The following is a 9,815-nucleotide window of genomic DNA, read 5'->3' on the forward strand; positions in this document are numbered from 1 at the left end:
TCGTTCAGGTCAAGCACAACGAGTTGTGACTCCACAGAACATTGCAGCAGTTGAAGCCATAGTGAAGGAAAACTGCCGAGTGACACTGAATGACACTGCAGCATGTTTACAGATTAGTCATGGGTCAGCACACCACATTGTGCATGATGTGCTCCAGTTTCACAAAGTGTGTGCAAGATGGGTGCCACGGCAGCTGACTCCTGAAATGAGAGAACGACGTGTTGATGCTTGCGAAATACTTCTTCGGCGCTCGGAACGAGAACGTGAAGGCTTCCTTGCAAGAATCGTTACTGGGGACGAAACCCAGGTTCACTTCCACCAACCGGAAACGAATAGAGCGAGCAAGGAATGGCGAAATTCATCATCACCAAAACCAAAGACGTTTCGAACAGAACCATCAGCAGGGAAGGTTATGCTACTCTCTTTTGGGACGAAAAATGAGTCATTTTGGGGCATTACATGCCTAGAGGGACCACTGTCACCAGTGCATCATACACAAATTTCCTAAAAAATCATCTGCGGCCTGCAATCAAATCAAAGCCACGTGGATTGCTGTCAGCAGGTGTCCTTTTGCAACATGACAATGCAAGGCCCCACACTGCCCATACAACAGCTGCAACAATCACAGACCTACATTTTGAGTGTCTTCCTCATCCACCATACTCATCAGACCTTTCCCCAAGTGATTTCCATATATTTGGACCACTCAAAGACGCAATGGGAGGAAAGAAATTCCGTTCTGATGAAGAGGTACGCCACGCGGTGCATGAGTGGTTGCGCGGACTACCAAAAGAATTCTTTTATAAAGGAATTTATGCACTTTATAAGCGCTGGAGGACTTGCATTGAGCGTGGGGGAGATTATGTTGAAAAGCGATACAGATTTGTACCACTTCTGCACAATAAATAATATTCAAAGAAATATTGAAGGTTTTCATTTGACTCACCCTCGTAACTAATGCTTGATTCGCACCAGAATAAATGTACTTTCCCTACGGATTTCTTTGCTGATGTCACGAGCGATTTCTGCTTCGGCGCCTCACCCCACTGGCTCTGAAAGCGCCAGATGCCCAACCGCCTCTGCCAGCCAGCGTGGTAACTACTCGCTCTGTACATACTGCAGCGATTATACATTCACTTCACGTATGTGAAACAACAAAACTCTGAATAAAGTAAAATGTTTCGTACCTTCAAATACGGGGTACCTAACAAACTCTTGTTTTCTTTATTTTCTGAAACCATTCACCGAACTTCTCAGACGCACCTTGTATATCGTTGGGTGGAAACTATGAGTTAAGTCGCAGCAAGTCGACTGAGCTCTGACCTGAGTCTGTCAGCAGGAAAGCTTTGCTGCAGAAACACTTGAGCGAGGCAGTGTGGTCGGTCACTTTCGCCTGGACACTGCCTTACTCCGCCTGTTGCTGTGAGGTCATTCCTGTCTGTTTAGTACAGACTGTGTCTTGTGATAATGAAATGGGCACATTGAAGTGACTTCGTTCTACGTTATGGTGAATTACTTGCTGTCTCTCGTTTAGTATTCAGTTACTAAACAATATATTAAGAGTGAATATAATTTGGGTTTCTTACTAGTTTATTTTTCACTCGTTTTGGTCTTGGTTCAGGTTAAGCTGTCACATGTTACACATTTCTACATGCGTTCACTTAAGAATTACATTCTTGAATGTCCTACGTCGCTTTGGCTGTGGCCGAGCGTCGGTTCTCGGCGCTACAGTGTGGAACCACGCTGCTGCTACGGTCGCAGGTTCGAATCCTGCCTCGGGCATGGATGTGTGTGATGTCCTTAGGTTAGTTAGGTTTAAGTAAAATCTAGGGGACTGATGACCTCAGATGTTAAGTCCCATAGTGCTCAGAGCCATTCGAACCATTTTCTTGTGAGGATTTTGGTTTCAGTTCTGTCTAGACTTAAATCTTGTTAAACCCCTTTTAATATTAACCCCTTTTGCTCTATTAGGAAGTTCTTGCCACTACCGAAATCTGAAAACAAAGTTAATCGGATTGCGTTTATTCATGTATGAGTATTTTATGTAAGGGGTAATGTTTCAGAGCATTGATAATTGGGGCCATAGTATATAATGAATTCACAGGTTAAAGTAAAAAGTGGTAGAAAGGCTTTCAGCACAAAGCATGCAATCGTCAGTGAAGAGAATCCGACGCAATTGATCGAGGTTCGTTTTTCTTTTTTCAGAAATTAATTTTCTTTCACTTTTAAGGGAGCACACTCCACAAAATCAGTAGAACAGAAAGAACATACAAAAAAATGAATTAGAAGATCTGTGGTAAGCAAGTCATAAATGATGCCATTACTTAAGTTGTAGAAAACATATCAAGTGTGAAGTTTCCATCTAACAAATATGGAATTTCATAGAAAATTCTGGGAAAATACTTGAAACAGGACAGCGGTAGAGTATTAGAACAGAAAGTAGGCATTTTCCTGTAAATAATGTTTAGGCTAAGTTGCAATGCTTCAGTTCTACTGACACCTAATTTGATAGAGGCCTACATACATCGGAGTAGATACATTGCTCCTACCGGTGTAGTACTGGTAGCGCTTTAATTGTTCTGAGTCACGCTGTGTGTGTTTCGTTAACGAGTTACGACATAGTCGTAGCAAAAAAACCATAGTTATGCAAGAAATTATTTGACCAGGTTGGTCAGAAAACGCCTGTAACACTAGTAGGGATGTTGCAGGGCAGGCTGTACTGAGACACAAATGTTAACAAAAATGAATCTATACTTTGCGCCGTTTCCACATTGTTTAGCATTGAAGCATCGCGCGCGCAAATTAAGTTTCAGCTAACCAAACCAAGCACTCGTTGGGCAACACCCTCCCTGGCAGGCCGCTCGAAAGTGAGGGCGCGATATCCCGATTGGCTAACTTCAATGTTAAATAACTCGGAAACGGTGCAACGAATCGAATCGTTTTCTTAACATTTTTGTCTCAGTACAACCTGCCCTGCAAAATCCCTACAAGCGTCTGAGACACTTTCTGACCACCCTGTATATTCATTCCAGCTACGTTATGAATTCGTTCAGTGACGACCATCTCTAGATGTACAAAATACTATGCTATGTTTTCGTACTAAGCTCACCAAATTTACAAAGCAAGGCATCAGAAATCAATTTAAGTATAAAAGGAACAGTATACCCAATTTTCCAATCACATCCAATCAGCATATTCATAAATGGTACAATCAAATTATAAGCCCAACAACCTTTGTCGGATTTACATAAAATGTAAGTACCCACACACACTATTGTAGCAGACATGGGGCTCCATGAAAGCACTTTAATAGACCGCCGTGCAGCGACAGCTGACATGCGGGCAGGACGGAGCGCTAGGTGTCGCTACTCCACAGCAGTAAAAAAAAAAAAAAAAAAAAAAAAAAAAATCAAGGCTTGTAAATTAGCCATTTATTGAATGAACTAACCCTCTGAACTGTTTCAGTAGGACTTAATCAACTTAATAGTAGTGTGATCATCAGAGCACTTGTGTAATATAATATAATCACAGAACGGAGGGTGGCTTTAACATGAACAATAAACTACAAAAGAGATTCTTTATGTTAAGTTTACGAGGGGTGTCCAGAAAGTAAGTTCCGATTGGCCGAGAAATGGAAACTACTATGAAAATCCGATAAAGCTTGGCACAGATGTGTTGGGCAGTGTCCCCAGTATGACCCTAGATATTATCACGTCGCTCTTCTCATTTCTGAGCTCACAGTGAGCGCGTAAAGATGTCTAGAAAATAGTGCCTCCCGCCAAGTACGAGGGCCTGGTGAGAAATTTCGCCTGAAGCTATGCAGGCAACATTACATAACTGTCGTGCGGTTTCTTCTTCAAGACAATTCTCAGCCGCATTCTAGAGTGGCAATGAAGATGCTCCTGCTTCGTTATCAATTGGAAATGTTTGATTACCCACAGTATACTCCATAATTGTCTCCCACTGAGTTCATCTCTGCTCACATGAACCGCAGGCTACGAAGACAACATTCTGAAACAGACAACGAGCTGTAGGCCAGCGTAGAGAATTGATGGAGTCTTCTATGATGAGGGTAATGGAAAGTTGGTACAACGCTACGACAAATGTCTAAGTCAGAACGGCGACTACGTAGAGAAGTAACTCGAAGGTGTAGCTGTTACAAATAAAACTTTACTGATTTTCACTGTGGTTTCCATTTCGCGATCAATCGTAACTTACTTTCTGAACTGCCCTGGTATTAATTCCTACTGAAACAGTTTTGAGCATTCGTTTATTCAGTAAATGGCGAATGAACAATTCACGTGAACTGCTGAGCCGTAGCGACACACGCGTACTGCAGCCACGCCAGTCGTCGCTGCACCCCGGTCCAGTAAGATGCTCCATGTTGTGGCTGTGCCCTCTTGTAATGTTTCGTGGCTCCTGGCTGGATGAGGAGAGGGCGGTGTGTTACGTGGGTGGTCGGTTTCCCCTCACTACAACTCAAAATTAACGTGTGGTTAAAATACACAAGAAACAGTTGAGTACTTAACCATAGAACATCAGATTGGATATCATTGAAGTTAACAGCAATCAAATACTTTCAGTGGTGCCATGTCCCGCGCTGACGCAGGATCGGAGTTGTTAGGAACGGATTTGGCAAGGTTAGTGGAAAGGGGTGGCCAGATGCCCTTCCTGCCACCACCAAGTACTCCCCGGGACGGAATTAGTGTACCCCTGCTGTCTGCGTCGAGTTTAATTATTGGAATAGTGCGAGCGTGTTCAGATGTCTGCGAGTCGTGTAACTGAAGCGGAACGTGGGGATCAGCCCGGTATTCACCTATCGGGATGTGGAAAACCGCCTAAAAACCACATTGAGGCTGGCCGGCACAGCGACCGACGATGGTAATCCGCCGGGCGGATTCGATTTGGGGCCGGTGCGCCTACCCGAGTCCAGGAAGCATCGCATTAGCGCTCTCGGCTAACCTGGTGGATCTTAACAGCAATCAAATAACATGTACTAATTCTTGAATCTTGTCCGTGTCCATATCACAACTAGATACAATGACTATCGTTGGCCCACAGCTAGCGAAGGTGCGAGGCGAAGACTAGCACTGTGGAAGACTAGAGCAAAGTGCGACGTATTGAGGTGCAATGCGAATTGAGTCGCGAGGCGACATACTGAGGTACTGAGATTGAGAGACTGCGGTCGGCAGCCTATATGCACGCTGCCCAGGGGGCGTTAACGGCGCGTAGCCTAGGGTGTGTCATTGCCTTCTCTTGTCATAGGCACACCTAGTTCAGCACCTGCTAAACAATGTTTCCTGGTGTCGACCAGTCTGCTGACGAAGGCGCACGCCAGCACATTTCATGGAGTCAACATCTCTGCTAGAATTGTTTATGTGGTACGTACATTTTATATAAATACAACAAAGCTTGTCTAGTTCGTAATTTGACTGTAACATTTTTATATATGCTGACTGTGCCTTTTACATTTACATTGATTTCTGATGCCTTCTTTGGTAAATCTGGTGTTTTCCAGGTTTTCCAGCTCTGAAGACGTCGTTACTGACCGAAATTATAACCTGGTATAGAATTCTGTGGCTCGTAACTGTAATAAATATTTTTTTTCACTAGGTCACGATATTTTTGGGTCCGTCTTTCAAGTCGGAAATTCCAGGCGGCTTTTCGCGGATGAAGTTGTAGTATACAGAGAAGTTGCAGCATTAGAAAACTGCAGCGAAATGCAGTAAGATCTGCAGCGGATAGGCACTTGGTGCAGGGAGTGTCAACTGACCCTTAACATAGACAAATGTAATGCATTGCAAATACATAGAAAGAAGGATCCTTTACTGTATGATTATATGACAGCGGAACAAGCACTGGTAGCAGTTACTTCTGTAAAATATCTGGGAGTATGCGTACAGAATGATTTGAAGTGGAGTTATCATATAAAATTAATTGTTGGTAAGGCGGGTGCCAGGTTGAGATTCATTGGGAGAGTCCTTAGAAAATGTAGTCCATCAACAAAGGAGGTGGCTTACAAAGCTCTCGTTCGACCTATACTCGAGTATTGCTCATGAGTGTGGGATCCGTACCAGGTCCGGGTTGACGGAGGAGGTGGAGAAGATCCAAAGAAGAGCGGCGCGTTTCGTCACAGGGTTATTTGGTAAGCGTGATAGCGTTACGGATATGTTTAGCAAACTCAAGTGGCAGACTCTGCAAGAGAGGCGCTCTGCATCGCGGTGTAGCTTGCTGTCCAGGTTTCGAGAGGGTGCGTTTCTGGATGAGGTATCGAATACACTGCTTCCCCCTACTTATACCTCCCGAGGTGTTCTCAAAGTAAATCATTGGGTGATTTTGCTACATTGTAAAAAAACGCAGCTTTTCAGTATCACTCTTAATGAATGACTATTACATGTTAGTTTAAACTGGATATTTGTATGAAGATTCTACAGCGATTCAAGCCCCCAGCAGCAAATACAGGGTCAGTCAGAAGGAAAGCTAATTGTTTTGAGGGATGGTAGTATTCATTATTCTGAAGAAAAGAACTTCAAATGAACACATGCCCTTTTCTTCACCGTATCCGACATACAGCTGTTTGAGAATCACAAGCGTCAGTCGTTCTCAAAGTACATACGTCATCGTGTTGTCGAAGAAATATCCTCAAGTATTCTGGTAACACACTCATTAAAAATAAAAAAAATAAAAAAGTGGCCTACCGTGATCATCCGACCACCGTGTCATCCTCGGTGGAGGATGCGGATAGGAGGGGCGTGAGGTCAGCACACCGCTCTCCCGGTCGCTATGATGGTATTCTTGACCGAAGCCGCTACTGTTCGGTCGAGTAGCTCCTCAATTGGCATCACGAGGCTGATTGGACCCCGAAAAATGACAACAGCACATGGCGGCCTGGATGGTCACCCGTCCAAGTGCCGACCACGCCCGACAGTGCTTAACTTCGGTGATCTTACGGGAACCGAAGTATCCACTGCGGCAAGGCCGTTGCCCATTCTGGTAACACACGCTGAAGGAATTTAAGATACCGTACTCCATTAATCGCGTATCTGAAACAACTGCACCAATGAGTTGTTCATCAACAGTACCACACCTCAGGTATACTAAGAAAGGACGTTGAAAATTTGTTTCTACAGTAGCGCGCAGATTTTCATCTGCCCACACGAACGAGCTGCTCGTTGTTATTGATGCCGTTGAAGGTAGACGTTGACTCGTCAGCGAACTGAATACGAGGAATCCAGCGTTCCGTACGAATGAGCTCACATCAGCAGCACGGTAGCTGCCTGACAGAGCTGCAAAACGCATTGCAGTCGACAATGGAAATTCTGATCATCTTTTGTGAGGAAATGTACGAAGTTAAACAAAACAGCAGATCACAGTGTTTCATTGCTATCACCTGCATTTGTCCTGTTCCCCGGTTTTCCTTAATTTTCTCGGAAACTTAAGACCAGGCCATATATTGGTATGACTTTTTTTTTCATAATCACTGTTGCTACCACCCCTCGAAGCATGTACCTTTCCTCCTGACTCAGCCTGTATTTAAGTAAGGAAAAATAAAACCTAAGATGAAGTTGGCCATCTCACGCTACCCTGCCGTATTCAACGCGCTGTGTGCGGCGCGGAGCCTATCCCAACAGCGGCTGGGCCGCTGCGAGTGGGTGATGGGCCGCCCTCCCCCTGAAGGGCCGTGGGTGCGACCCGAACGGCGCTATCGACCCGCACCCGCCGGCCACCGGGTCACTGCCGCCCCTGGCTCTGCCCTAGCCTCCCATTCACCAGCTGTTCCCTCTCCTCAAAGTCAAGCGCACCACTCCTATGCGAACCCGTGGTACTAAACACACAGCATTTCCGTGACAAAAACACGCAGCGTCAGGGGTGATGGACAACGTCAAATGATTCTACGCTCACTATGCTACTTAACTTCTGAGGTCATCAGTCCCTTAGAACTTACTAGGGAACCTCCTCATCGCACCCCCCTCAGATTTAGTTATAAATTGACACAGTGGATAGGCTTGAAAAACTGAACACAGATCAATCGAGAAAACAGGAAGAAGTTGTGAGGGAACTATGAAAAAAATAAGCAAAATATACAAACTGAGTAGTCCATGCGCAACATAAGCAACATTATGGACAACATGAACTGAGGGGCGCCGTGGTCCCGTGGTTAGAATGAGCAGCTGCGGAGCCAGAGGTCCTTGGTTCGAGTCTTCCCTCGTACGAAAATTTTACTTTCTTTATTTTCGCAAAGTTACGATCTGTCCGTTCATTCATTGACGTCTCTGTTCACTGTAATAAGTTTACTGTCTGTGTTTTGCGACCGCACCGCAAAACCGTGCGATTAATAGACGAAAGGACGTGCCTCTCCAATAGGAACCGAAAACATTTGATCGCAAGGTCATAGGTCAACCGATTCCTCCACAGGAAAACACGTCTGATATATTCTATACGACACTGGTGACGGCATGTGCGTCACATGACAGGAATATGTTGTCGACCCATTTAACTTGTACACTTGACGAATGGGTAAAAAGATTCTTCTACCTTGCCCGATTTAGGTTTTCTTGTGGATGTGATAAACACTCCCAAAAAAGTGATGAAAACATAAGAGTTTGTCACATAAACTGCAACAAATAAATGTAACAGTTTCACAGTCGCACAGTTTTCCCTGTGCTCTGTCAAAACACGTTTTTTACGTTTTCAAATGTTTCCGCGTGTAGACCGTCAAACCCCGCATATGTCCAAGCAAATCTGAATATGTCCTGGAATTTTGGAGAGCGAAGTTGACTATGTGTGAGTGCCTGAACTTTGATAATTGTCTGAAAATAAAAAAATTAAACTTTTCACTCGAGAGAAGGCTTGAACCAAGGACCTCTCATTTCGCAGCTGTTCACGCTAACCACGGGACCACGGCGCTCGTAAGCTTACACTCTCCTTGATGTTGCGTATCTTGCACATGGACTACTCAGTTTGTATATTTTGCTTATTTTTTTCATGGTTCCACACAACTTCTTCCTGTTTTCTCGATTGATCTGTGTTCAGTTTTTCAAGGCCTATCCCTGGGCCAACTTATAACTAAATCTGAGGGGGCTGCGATGGGGAGGTTTCCTTGTTAGAACTACTTAAACCTAACTAACCTAAGGACATCACACACATCCATGCCCGAGGTAGGATTCGAACCTGCGACCGTAGCGGTCTCGCGGTTCCAGACTGTAGAGACTAGAACCGCTCGGCCACCCCGGCCGGCAAAGTATTCGATCACCCCTATGCGATGAGGAATTTACCACTAACTATCACAAGAGTCCCTCCCGGTAGTATAAAGGAGGTGAGGTGTATTGTGTTGTCAGTAACGGCGCAGTAACAGCACAACGGGTCGTCCAGAAGAGCTCATTGACTTCGAACATGGTCTAGTCATTCCACGTCACCTGATCCAGCACATCCATCACGGACATTAAAACCATTCTAAATCTGCCGAAGACGACTGTTCTTGAAGTAATTGTGAAGTCAAATGGTGCAAATGGCTCTGAGCACTATGGGACTTAACTACTGAGGTCATAAGTCCCCTAGAACTTAGAACTACTTAAACCTAACTAACCTAAGGACATCACACACACCCATGCCCGAGGCAGGATTCGAACCTGCGACCGTAGGAGTCCCGCGGTCGGATGTAAGGCTCTGAGTTTGTCGAATGCCTAGAAACGTCACCTGCCATCGTATATAATTTACATCTATATACAGGGTGAATCGCGTAAGACGTAACACCTCCTTTATTCCGGGGGCGATTGCAGGTATCGACATGCGGTTTTCGGCGAATCTTAGCGGAC

At 44.8% G+C, this 9,815-nt stretch overlaps 1 pseudogene; it reads right to left on the reverse strand.

The window, feature by feature from the left end:
• Positions 1-6,868: 6,868 nt before the first annotated feature.
• Positions 6,869-6,986, reverse strand: LOC126095963 (5S ribosomal RNA; annotated as a pseudogene).
• Between the last annotated feature and the right edge of the window lie 2,829 nt (positions 6,987-9,815).

Source organism: Schistocerca cancellata, chromosome 8, assembly GCF_023864275.1.
Source record: "Schistocerca cancellata isolate TAMUIC-IGC-003103 chromosome 8, iqSchCanc2.1, whole genome shotgun sequence".
Lineage (NCBI taxonomy): Eukaryota > Metazoa > Arthropoda > Insecta > Orthoptera > Acrididae > Schistocerca > Schistocerca cancellata.